The sequence below is a fragment of the Sorex fumeus genome, unplaced genomic scaffold (assembly GCF_029834395.1).
Source record: "Sorex fumeus unplaced genomic scaffold, SorFum_2.1 ptg000098l, whole genome shotgun sequence".
Classification (NCBI taxonomy): Eukaryota; Metazoa; Chordata; class Mammalia; order Eulipotyphla; family Soricidae; genus Sorex; species Sorex fumeus.
In genome coordinates this window covers 22,277,767-22,290,986 of record NW_026606155.1, presented here as the reverse complement: position 1 = coordinate 22,290,986, position 13,220 = coordinate 22,277,767, and the positions used below count along the sequence as shown (strand labels likewise).

The 13,220-nt window shown below is 47.3% G+C and overlaps 1 non-coding gene across 1 annotated transcript; it reads right to left on the bottom strand.

Moving 5' to 3' along the window:
* Positions 1–12,022: 12,022 nt before the first annotated feature.
* Positions 12,023–12,129, bottom strand: LOC130042142 (U6 spliceosomal RNA). Its single transcript, XR_008795117.1, has one exon. It is a non-coding gene; the product is annotated as a U6 spliceosomal RNA (small nuclear RNA).
* Positions 12,130–13,220: the final 1,091 nt, after the last annotated feature.

Here is a 13,220-nt window from a genome sequence, read left to right as displayed (position 1 = left end):
CATGCAGGAGCCCTGGGTTTGATCCTTGACACTGCATCGTCCCCTGAACACCACCAGGAGAGTAACCCCTACATAGAACTAGGAGTAACCCCTAAGGTCCATGGGAATAGCCTGATCTCTTTCCCCTACAAATAAAGAAAAATTGACTTTATTAGCAAGTAGTATAAAATGGACTTCTCTCCTACTAAAAGTATAGTTTACCCGCTGATACAACTTAATTCCCTATTAGCCTATTAAGATCTTAGAGTCTTTGTATTTAATGCAGTAACTTTCTTATAGACTAGATACTTTTTGTTTTGTTTTTGGGCCACACTTTGGCAGAGCTCAGGGACAGGCTACTCCCAGTTTAGTGCTTAGGGGTTTGACCCTGCGGAGCTCAAGGGACCATGCAGTGCTAGGGATCAAACCTGGAGGCCCTGCATGCTCCTGCATGCAAAGTATGTGCACCAGCCTATTGAACTCTCTGGCTTAAGAACAGACATTTTAATAGTCGTGTTTGTGAAAATCTGATCTTCACATCAGCATTCTTAATGATGAGTCGCTGAGGACCAGAGAGATAGCTCAAAGGGCTGAGTTCATGATTTGCATGCAGGAAGTCTGGGCTGGACACTCTGTATGGTCCCCAGAGAACCACTGGGCGTGATCCCCAAGCACTGTGCCTGGAGTAGCCCTGAGCACTGAGTTAGATGTGTCCCTGAAACCGAAATGAAAAAGCTAAAGCTGGGTCAGAAAGATAGAACAGCAGTTAGGGAGCTTGCCTTGAATGTGCCCGACCTGGGTTTGATCCCCTGTACTCCATATTGTCCTCCAAGCCCAACAAGGGTGATTCCTGAGTGCAGAGCTAGGAGTGAGCCCTGAGCACTTTTAGGTATAATCCAAAAACGAAAAGACCAGTGGGGCAGAGCGGTAGTATAGCAGGTAAGGTGTTTGCCTTACACACGGCCGAGCTGGGTTCGATCCCTGGCATCCCATATGGTCCCCCAAATATCTCTGAGTGCAGAGCCAGGAGTAACCCCTGAGCATCACTGGGTGTGACTCCAAAAGCAAAAAAAAAAAAAAAAAAGACCAAAACACTAAAGCTGAATATCTGAGAATAGTTTGAGCTGCCCTGATAGAGAGACCACAACTAACGAGTTTTACCTCTGTCTCAAAAGCTCTGGATCTTTAAGCTAAAGAGAAAAGTCATCCTGTAAGGCCCAGTGGTTGGACAGGGCAATCACTCCCTTCCCCCTTCCCTTGCAGGATGCTCTGCAGGCAACTGTCTGAAGCCGGCACAGCAGTTGTCTTTGCTGTGCATTTGCCTGTTGAGCCCAGGGCCCTCGGCAGCAGCAGGAAGAGCAGAAGGCTGGTCTGAGAGGGACAGCAGATGGCTGCGATGCATCCTCTTGATGCTCAGCTGCCCTGTCCAGCCTGCCAAGCTGTGTGCATATCAAACGTCTGAGCTGCAACCCAATGAGATGGGTCATGATTCCAAATCACTTGTGGAAGCACATGGCTAATCCTTAGGTAGCCAGTGACAAGTGCTTTAAAAACTCACGTAAATCCAGTTGGGGTGGGTGAGGGGCAAGGAACACCCCCCTCCACTTGGTGTTTTCTCCACCAAGTGTTTTCTCCACTTGGTGCCCAGATCAGGCTATCTTGAAGGCAGCTGGCCATTTGTCCAGGACCCCAAAGCTTATCCTATTTTCTATACTTTTGGTTGTATGTGGGTTTTTTTGTTGTTTTGGTTTTGGTTTGGGTTTTTTTTTTTTTTTTTTTTTTTTTTGGCTTTTTGAATCACATCAGTGATGCTCAGGGGTTAGTCTTGACTCTGCACTCAGGAATTACTCCTGGTGGTGCTCAGGGCACCATATGGGATGCGGGGGCCCGAACCTGGGTTGGCCATGTGCAAGGCAAACAATCTACTTGCTGTACTACCATTCTGGCCCCCTGCTTTTTATACTTTTGGAAAGAATGTGATGTTTCCATATAGTGTTTGTTTGGACTGAGGGTGAGGAGGGGAAATGTTGTTTAACAAGTAGGTTTGGAGCCTGAGGAATCATGCATGCTGGCATTTTTCTTCTGGTGTGGAATTGGGGGGCTTCTAGGTCAACCTGCTTCGTGAGATCTCTCTGTTCTATGTCCCTGTCCTGGCTCAGGATTAGAGGCCAATAGTTTCCTACAGTTGTTTCTTTGTCCTGAAACAGGAGACCGTCAGCTCCCTGAGGTCATCTGCATTGTTCTATAGCATTTCCATGCTTGAACATGCTGGTCTCTGGGCACACCCCTCACCCCCTACGACTGCCACTCCCCCTTCAACCCTGGGCTGCTTGACCTGGCTCTTCACTCTTGGTCACTTACTGCCCCCTCCTGCTACAGCTGCGCCGACTACCGTCCAGGCCACCAGCGACTTGGATGCTGTGAAATTTAATAGGTTTATTTCTTTCCTTGAGGAAGCTGATTCCTCAGGAGCACTGGACTAGGGCACCCCTCTCCCTCAGCCTCCTTAGCAGGCTGGTAGGTGTGGGGCCGTGAATTCCAGGCACTACCCCATGAGTTGAAGTGTAACCTTGGTGACACTGTTAATCTGGATTCCTGGTCCCACTGCAGATGCTCCCCTCGGCGAGCACTGTGATCAAGTGCGGGCAGGCCCCGGTCATTGAGACAGCAGTGAAGGGTGGCGGGCAGCTCTGGGCCTGGTGCCTGGTCTTCTGCAGTTTCCCTGGCACAGCAGTTAGGTACGTGAGCATCACCACACGCGCACACACACACACACACACACACACACTCACACACACACAGAGGGGTGCAGCCTCAGGCCCTGCCTGTAAAAAATAAGTGAGTGAGTGCCACAGCTAGAAAGTGCGACATCTGATGAGTACCAAGAGAGCATCACAACTGTAACTTGTGTGTCCACCGAGGAGGCCCACAGTAAGCAGGTGTGTGGCACAATTAAAGAGGTGCCAACCTCAGGGAGCATCGTGGCCAAGCGTACAAGTATCACAGCCTGATGCATGACCTCCAGCAAGTACTACAGCAAAGAACATGAGAGCAGCATGGATAGGGGTCTGTGCAACTTCCCCCAAATGATCATCGCATTAACATCGACAATGAAGAGAAGGGGAAGGAAGGAGGGTAGGGTGCTTGCCTTGTGTGCGGCTTGCATGACCTGGGTTCTATCCCCAGCATCCCATATGGTTTCGCACACACGCTAGCTGCAACTGCTGAGTGTAGAACCAGGAGTAACCCCTGAACCTTGTTGGGTATGACCCAAAAAGCCAAGAAAAAAGAAAAAAAATATGGCAGAGCGATGGCTCAAAGACTGAAGTACCTGCTCTGCCTACAGAAAACCCAGGTTTTGTCCCCAGCACATCATGGTTCTCTGAAGAAAAATACACAAGCAAATGTTTTTTTTTTTTCTTTTTGGATCACATCCGGCAATGCACAGGGGTTACTCCTGGCTCTGCACTCAGGAGTTACTCCTGGAGGTGCTCAGGGGACCATATGGGTTGCTGGGAATCGAACCTGGGTTGGCCACGTGCAAGGCAAACGCCCTACCCGCTGTGCTATCTCTCCAGCCCCGCAAATTTTTTTTTTTTTTTTTTTTTTTTGCTTTTTGGGTCACACCCGGCAATGCACAGGGGTTACTCCTGGCTCTGCACTCAGGAATTACTCCTGGCGGTGCTCAGGGGACCATATGGGATCCTGGGGATCAAACCTGGGTTGGCCACGTGCAAGGCAAACGCCCTACCCGCTGTGATATAGCTCTAGCCCTGCAAATGTATTTTTAAACTCTGAAAACTGGTAAATAAGAGGGAAGGATTTTAGATGCATTTCTCTTTTCCTTTGAAAAGAATCAGGTAACCCAAACTGTTAAAGAGGAAAAGTTTCTCTGTAGAGTCAGAGTTCAGCAAAGAAATGAAGCAAAATAATAGAATTAGAACATCACAGTTTTACAAATGCTAGGGAAATAATCAATTTAGGCCACGACTGTCAACAGCTGTGAACCTCTCAGAAGGGGCTAGGGAGCTATTATGCAGACACAATGCCTCTCGTGAAGTGGTTGGAGTTTCAAGATAAAATACATCATGCCTGCTAACATTTTATTTTCAAATAAAGAGCAAATAATATATAGGTGTATATCCCAAATAGTTCACAAGGTATTCTAAAATGTAGTCAATATTTATTTGAAATTCAAATTTAACTGAGAAGTCTGTGTTTTAATTTCAGCAGGTGATAGTACAGCAGGTGGGGCTTTCACAGGGTTGAACTAGATTCGATCCCCAGAAGCTGATATGGTCCCTGAGCACTGCCAGGAGTGATTTCTGAGGGCAGAGTCAGGAGTAACACCTAAGCATCGCTGAGTGTGGCCCCAAAACAACAACAACAACAACAACAAAACAAAGATTCTGTTGGTCTGAGTCTCCTTTCCATGAGCTCCTCAAGGGTAGAGACTTTCTGCCCCTGCCTGACAGGCACCTGTGACTCCAGACACGCCTGGGAATGAATGCATGAATGGACAGGCAAAGCCCCTGCATCCTTTATAGAGGGACCGGTCATCTTCTAATAGAAGAAACTATGATTATTACACACAAAATGTGCTCCTTAGATAGACAGTTGCACTGTCCTCCCGTTGTTCATCAGTTTGCTCGAGCAGGCCCAGTAACGTCTCCATTGTGAACCTTGTTGTTATTGTGTTTGGCATATCGAATACATCACGGGTTGCTTGCCAGGCTTTGCCGTGGGGGCGAGATACTCTAGGTAGCTTGCCAGGCTCTCCAAGAGGGGCGGAGGAATCAAACCCGGGTCAGCAGGGTCAGCTGTGTGCAAGGCAAACGCCCTACGTGCTGTGCCATCGCTCCAGCCCAGATAGACCATTATCTCAGGAAACTGAGGCAAAGCATTTTCCGACTCCATAGAGAGTCAGAAACACATTCATGTGTTTCTTTTTCCGGTCCTCGGTAATCAAAGCCAGGGCTTCCCGCACAGGCAGGGTTTGCTCTGTCACGGAGACCTCGCCCCCAAGAAAGAATATTTTAGGTCAGCCACGAGGGTGAGTGAGGCAGAGCTTGGGAGTTGGACTCAATAGCCCGACAGTTCCTCTAAACGGAAAAGCCTGGGTGGCTCCTGGTCTGCACAGGCTGTTTCGAGTTTGCAAACATGTGCTGTGCGTGGGCCTCATGGCATTTTCTGGCAGCTGCACGAGGATCATGTCACAAGTCCACAGAGACCTGGGAAGAAAGCCCTGGACAAATTAGGAAAAATAATGAGAGTCAAGCCAACTCTCACCCGGGAAAGTGCTGGCTGCTCAGAGAGACCCGAGCCCCATGTGAGCTCACCTCATTGCACCAGCATCGTCACAGGAAAGGAAGAAGACATGGTCCTTCTCCAGAGCAAAGGGAAGACAAAGGAAAATGCCAACAGCAAAGGCCGTGGCGCTGAGCCCTTGGTCTGAGTCATAGTGGGTTATCAGACTGTGATGCCGCAGACCCTTATTCAATATCTAAAGAGCACATTCTTCTGCAGAACCTTCTTAGGAGTTAGGCAAAGGGCCCTCTGGAGCTGCTATAAAAACATTTTGAGGGTTTCATTTTTTGGTTTTGGCCGGAGGCACACCCGGCAATGCTCAGGGGTTACCCTGGCTCTGCACTCAGGAATTACTCCTGGCAGTGCTCAGGGAACCATATGGGATGTCGGGGACTGAATCCAGGTTGGCCGCGTGCAAGGCAAGCACCTTTCCCACTCTACTGTCACTCTGGCCCCTTGCAGAGGCTTTTAAGGAGAAACAATAAGTCTTTTTATTTTTAATTAATTTATTTATTTTTACTTTTTACTTATTGGGTCACACCCGGCGTTGCACAGGGGTTACTCCTGGCTCATGCACTCAGGAATTACTCCTGGTGATGCTTGGGGGACCGTATGGGATTCTGGGGATCGAACCTGGGTCGGCCACTTGCTAGGCAAATGCCCTACCCACTGTGCTATCGCTCTAGCCCAAGTCTTTTTTCTTTTTGTTCCAGCTAAGTCATGCACTTCATTCTTCAGATATGGCTCTGGAGGTCACTAGGTCCTTGGAAGGAGGTTTGTTGCCTCTGAGTTGGAGATGCTGTTGGTTAGCAGGATATTCCTCAGTGAGGAGGCCTGGAAAGGTTGAGTGGCACAGAACATCACGCTGTCTGTCCACACTGACACATCATGTGCAGGAAGGGTTTGAGAATGAATGAATGGATGAATGAAAAAGAGGGGCAATGGGAGTGTAAGTAGTGTGATGTGTGTGAGAGCAGCCCAATGCTGTTTGTTTTCTGCCAGGACCTCAAAATGCCTTTCCAGGTGTTCGTCCAGGAGGCTGAGGCCATTGCATTGGAGTGTGGGTAATCAGGGCTGCCAGACCGCCAGGATTGCCTGCATAGTCCAGTCTTTCCGGAGGTCCCGGACATTTGAAACACATACACGGAAATGCTGAAATTCAACCCTTCCTGGGCCCAGCACGATAGCATAGTGAGTAGGGCATTTGCCTTGCATGTGGCCGACCTGGGTTTGATCCCCGACATCCCATATGGTCCTTGGAACACTACCAGGAGTAATTTCTAGTGCAGTGCCAGGAGTGAGCATAGCTGGGTGTGATCCCAAAAACAAAAAGAAAGAAAAGAAAAGAAATTAAATCCTTCCTTCACATAAAGATAAAAAATACAGGATTTTGTGAAGCTATTAAAACTGGGATGTTTGGGGGGCCAGAGTGATAGTATAGCGGGTAGGGCATTTACCTTGCACATGGTTAACCCGAGTTTAATTCTTGGCATCCTATATGGTTCCCCAGGTACCATCAGGAGTAAGTCCTGAGTGCAGAGCCAGGAATAACCCCCTGCCAGATGTGACCCAAAAAGCCAAAATACTAGTAATAATGATACATTTTTAAAAATAAAATAAAACTGGGAGGCTGGGGTTGGAGTAATAGTTCAGTAGGTAAGGCATTTGCCTTGCACGTGACTGACCCAGGTTCAATCCCCAGCACCCCATATGGTCCTCCAAGCCTGCCAGGTGTAATTCATGAGCACAAAGCCAGGAGTAAGCCCCGAGCACTGCCAGTTGTGACCCAAGCCCATTCCCACCCCCTCCCAAAAATTGAGAGGTTTTAGAGGTTATATTATTAGCTTCTTAGGGCTTCCATGACAAAGTAACACAGATTTGGTGGATCAAACAACATATTTATTATATGACGATGATGATATGAATAATAGTAATAACATTGTCACACAGTTTGGGAGGCTAGAAGTACAAAATCAAGGTGTCAAAGGAGTTAGTTAAGGGGCTGGGATGATGACTTATCAGGCCGAGTGCCTGAGGCTGGAGCACGCAGATGTCCCGGGTTCCAGCCCTGGCACTACATAGTCCCCTGAGCACTGAGACTGGAGTAACCCCAGCACCAGTAGGTGTGGCCCCCAAACAGACAAAATAAAACAAAGTCTTGCTTCCTCTGAACTTTCTGAACTTCGGGAGTCTGTTCGGCTCTTCCAAGTTTCTTTTGTCTTCCAGGCAATCCCTCACATTCCTTGACTTGAGACTGCAGAACTCCCATCCCTGCCTTAGCCCGTGTGCTGTCCTCTTAGGATCCCTAAACACACAGGGTTCAAGCCCAGATCATATTCTGAGGTCCTGGAGCTAAGATTTAAGTCTATCTTCTGAGAGGAACACAATTGAATTCATAATCGAATGGGAGGGTGCAGAGATAGTACAGCAGGTAGGGTGCTTGCATTAGAGCCGACACGGGTTCAATCCCCAGCCCCTCAGAGCATCCCCCCAGGCACCGCCAGGAGTGATCCCTCAGCACAGAGTAAACCCTGAGCATTTCTGGGTGTAGCCCCCCAAAACAAAAAAACAAAACCCCATAGTTGAATTGGGGAATTGTGGGGAGCATGTTATAATTCAAACAGGGCCCAGCAAGGAGCTGGTAATGAGTTTGTCCTGTACGTTACCAACACAGATTCAATCTCTAACACTTTGTATGGTCGCCTGGGCCCTGCCAGGAGTGAGCTAGGACTAAGTCCCAAGCACCACTGGATGTGTCCCCAAATCACACCAACCAAATAAATAAATAACATCAGGACCATGCAGACTAGCTCTGGGGATGTCTGATTCTTTCTGAGTCCCTGGGTTGCCACAGGTCAGGATTTTCCCACTGAGAAGAGAGGTATTGACAGGCGGGGGGCCTGACCCTCGACCTGTGGGTGTCTCCTTCGGTTTGTTCCTCACTCATCCCTCGGCACTTTGAGCGTGGGCCAAGCTACACCCCTCACCACCCAGGGCTCCGAAGCTTGAGCCTGCCTGTAGAAGAGGAGACAGGGCCAGGAAGCTGGCTCAAAGGGGCTGTGCCTGCTTCACATGCAGGAGACCCAGGATTCAACCCCAGCAATGAGCACCACTGGGATCAACCTCTGGGCACTGAGCCGGGAGTCTTCCCTGAGCTTTGCCAGGCATCTGCCACCCATCCTTCGCCCCTGCAGAAACAAAACAAACACCACATTGACAGTGAGCGAGCACAGGCCTGGCATATGTGAGGTCCTGGGGTTTGAGCCCTAGCCTCTCTCTCACACACCCAAGCTATAAAAGAGCAGCCTATCCTTTAATTTATCTATTTGGGCCACTTCTAGTTTATGCATTTGCTCTCCGAGCTTGACGGAGATACGATTCACATGGCATACACACCCCACCCCCCCGCCTTAAAACCTTCAATTCAGCGGTTTTAGTACATGCTCAGAATCGCGCAGCCGTCATCACTACCTAATTCCAAAATATTTTCCACTCCTCAAAAGAAACCCCACACCTATTAGCGGCCCCTCCCTGTTCCTCCACTCCTACCCCGGGGCCCCCGCAGCCGCTAACCTCCTCTCTGTCTCCAGGGATCCGCTTCTTCCAGACATGTCATCTTCAGGACATGAAATTACACACTACGTGGCGTTTGGGGTCTGGCTTCCCTCCCTGGCACAGGGCTGGCAGGGTCCGTCTACGCCTCGGCGGCCTCGAGCGCCCCTCCTCCCCGGGGTGAGTCAGAGTCCGTTCCAGGAACACGTTTCACTCACCCGTCCGTGCGCTGTGGACACTGGGCTGTTTTCATTTTGGGGCTATGCTGAGCAAGGCTGCTAGGAACATTCATGTACAAGTTTTTTGTGAATCTGCTTGAAAAAGAAATTTTTCCCTCTTGGGAATGTACCTAGGAGAGGTATTACTGGATCAGAGGTGTTGGTTGAACGTCTTTGAAGAACTGCCAGGCATTTGAAAAGAGCTCAGACTTTTTTTTTTTTTGAATCAGCGTGAGATACACAGTTGCAAAGTTGTTCATGGTTGTGTTTCAGCCATATAATGTCCCAACATTGTCCCTTCACCAGTGCACATTTCCTACCATCGGTGTCCTAATTATCCCAGTTCCTCCAGCCTGCCTCTTCTCTGTCTCTCTGTCTCCCTGTCTGTCTCTGTCTCTGTCTTTCTGTCTCTCTGTCTCTCTGTTTCTGTCTCTGTCTCCGCCCGCCCCCCCTACTGTTTGCAACATTGTTCCTGAAAGGTTCTCACCTTTACCTCCTTTCATCTCTCAGTTCTTGTCCAGAGTGATCATTTCAATTATAATTGTACTTACTTTTTTTTTTTATTTATAGGAGCCACACCCAGTGGTATTGTACAAAGGTGGGAGTGGGTAGTGGGACGGTCAACTCAAGAACCTTGGGCCATGCTGGGAACTCGATGTACCTCTGAAGGTAGCTATCTCCCCAGCCCTGAAGATCTGTGCTTGGTTTTGGTTTTAGTTTTGGTTTTGGTTTGGGGATCACAACTGGTGTCCTCTGAGGTTACTGCTGGCTCTGTACTGTACTCAGGGGTCACTACTGACAGTGCTCAGGGGACCAGGTGGTAACTCGGACCTCCATACATAGCACATACTTGGTGCATTGAACTGTATCCCCACCACATCTTTTATTTTTTTAATTTTAAACATCATAGTGGGTATGAAGTGCTAGCTTGATTAATATTTCCCCTGCTAGCTAATGATGTTAAGTATCTTTTTTGTGTGCTTATCTACCATTGTATATAATTGTTTCACCTACTTTAAAACTGGTTCGTCTTTTTATTGAATTGTGAGGGTTTTTGGGGGGAAAACTGAGGGGATTTGTTTGTCTGGGTCACATCCAGCAGTGCTGAGGCTTTCCTCTTAGCTCTGTGCTCAGAAATCACTTCTGGTGGTGCTTAGGGGACTGTATGTGCTACTGGGGATAAAGCTGGGGTTGGCTGAATGCAAGGTAAGCACTTAACCTCATACAGGGGTGTAGTGTATCTCCCTGACCCCTGAATTGTATGGGATTTTTGTTGTTGTTGTTTTTGCTTTGTTTTGTTTTGGGAGGACACAACTGGCTGTGCTCAGGGCTTCATCTTGGTTTTGCACTCAGGGATCACTCCTGACAGGGTTGAGGGACATCATAATGATTCCAGGGAATGAACTCAGGTCAGCTGCATGCAAGACAAGCATCCTACCTGCTGTAGTACTAGCCCTAAATTGTGTTTTTATATATTCTGTCTCCAAGTCCTTTTCCACACATATGACTTGCAATTTTTTTTACTTCTATGTAAAAGTAAATAAAAGTAAATGCCCTCCCGTTGATCATCGATTTGCTTGAGCGGGCCCAGTAACGTCTCCATTGGAGACTTTGTTGTTACTTTGTCTGGCATATCGAATATGTCACGGGGAGCTTGCCAGGCTCTGCCGTGCGGGCGAGATACTCTCGGTAGCTTGCCGGGCTCTCCGAGAGGGGCGGAGGAATCAAACTCGGGTCAGTCATGTTGGCTGCGTGCAAAGCAAACGCCCTACCGCTGTGCTATCGCTCCAGCCCTAATTTACTTCTATGAGTTGTCTTAATTTTCTTTCTTTTTATTTTAATTCTTTTTTTAAAAAAATTTTTAATTTAATCACTGTGAGATAGACCCTTACAAAGCTGTTCATGATTTGATTTCAGTCATACAGTATTCCAACACCCATCTCTCCACCAGTGTACACTTCCCAGTACCAATGTTCCCAGGTTCCCGCCCATCACCCCCCACCCTCACCCCCTTGCCTGCCTTTATGGCAGGTGTTTTTCTTCTCTCTCTCTTTTCCTCTCTCTCTCTCCTTTTGGGTATTGTGGTTGCAATATTGATACCGAAAGGTTATCAAGAATATCCCTTTACCTACTTTTAACACTCAGTTCTTGTCAAGCGTGATCATTGCCAGGCATTGTTGTCTGTTACTGTCATAACGTTCTCTTCTCTATCTTACCTACCCTCAGCCCCACACTCACTTTGGTTAGATCTAAACATTAACCAGTCATCCTAACCCATATTTTTCCTGGTCATGGATATTAATCTTCTACTCTCTATATTTTTATATGCCACAGATGAATGTAGTCATTCTATATCTGTCCCTCTCCTTCTGACTCATTTCACTCAGCATGGTACTCTCCATGTCCATTCATTTATAGGCATGAATTCTCTTCCTTGAAAAAAAATGTATTGAACAAAAGTCTTAATTTTTTCTGCTTTTCTGAGTCACACCCGGCGATGCTCAAGAATTACTTCTGACTCTGCACTCAGTAATTACTCCTGGTGGTGCTCAGGAGACCATATGAGTTGCCAGGGATCGAGCCTGGGTTGAATGTGTGCAAGGAAAATATCTTCCCCACTGCACTATTACTCTGGCCCCCCATCTTAATTTTGGTGATGTTCAATTTATTTTTCTATTGTTACTTTTATTTTTGGTGTCATATCAAATCTAGGAAACTATTGCCAAATCCAAGGTCATAAAACTTTGCTTTTATTATTTTGCTTCAGGGGCCACACTCAGCAGTGTTCAGGGCTTTCTTATAACTCTACACTCGGGAATCATTCCTGATGGTGCTTGGGGACCAGGAATGCCAGGGATTGAACCAGGATTGGCTGTGTGTAAGGCAAGCACTTTGCCCACTATACTATCGCTTGGGTCCCAAATTTTGCTATTTTTTTTATTCTAAAAGCTTTATAGTTTTTTTTTTTAAATATGGAATGCTTCATGAATTTGCGTGTCATCCTTGCTCAGGGGCCATGCTAATCTTCTCTGTATCGTTCCAATTTTAGTATATGTGCTGCCGAAGCGAGCACTAAAAGCTTAATAGTTCTTAACTCTTAGATTCATGAACTCTTTCCTTCGTTTTAGGTTTATTTCTAAAGGACAAATCCTATTTCCTGCAGGATTCTACAATATAATCGTTTCTGCATCATGTCATCTTCGCACTAGCGTGAAACAGTTCCTTAATGAAGTTGTTTAGGGTCAGAGCTATAGCTCAACAGACTGAGCACTTGCTTTTTGTGCAGAAGGCCTGGGTTCAGTCCCTAGAACTGCATAATCCCCCATAACTAGAACTCTGAGTACCGTGCCAGTAATAGCTCTTGAGCATCACTGGGTACGGCCTAAACACAAAAGGAAAATAAAATATGAACGAGAGAGAGATAGTGCAGAGGTTAAGTCTTGCAAGCTACTGACCCCAATTCGATCCCCAGCATATGCTCCTATGAGCACTGCCAGGACATAAGCATTGGGCTCCTCTGTGCTAGCATATGATCCCTGAGTACAGAGGCAGAAGTAAGCATTGAGCACCAAGCTCTGTGACAGCAGCCCCCCGCTCAAAATTTAAACATGAAATTTTTTTTAATTTTTATTTATTTATTTATTTGCTTTTTGGGTCACACCTGGCGATGCACAGGGGTTACTCCTGGTTCTGTGCTCAGAAATTACCCCTAGCAGTGCTCAGGGGACCATATGGGATGCTGGGAATCGAACCTGGGTCGGCCGCATGCAAGGCAAACGCACTACCCGCTGTGCTATTGCTCCAGCCCCCTAATCATGAAATTTTTAATATTTAGTTACTCAGCAAAATAGCCATTCAGGGGCTGAAGCGATAGCACAGCAGGTAGGGCTTTTGCTTTGCATGCAGCTGACCCAGGTTCGATTCCCAGCATCCTATATGGTCCCCCAAGCACCACCAGGGGTAGTTCCTGAGTGCAGAGTCAGCAACCCCTGAGCATTGCTGGGTGTGACCCAAAAAATAAAAACCAAACAAACAAACAAAACAAACCAGTCATCCATACCATTAAAAATCTTTGCTTCTAGGATGTTAAAACAAAACAAAACAAAAACCAAACATACACATAATAAAATCAGCTCACCTGTCTTTAAGCAAGCCAAACCCCAT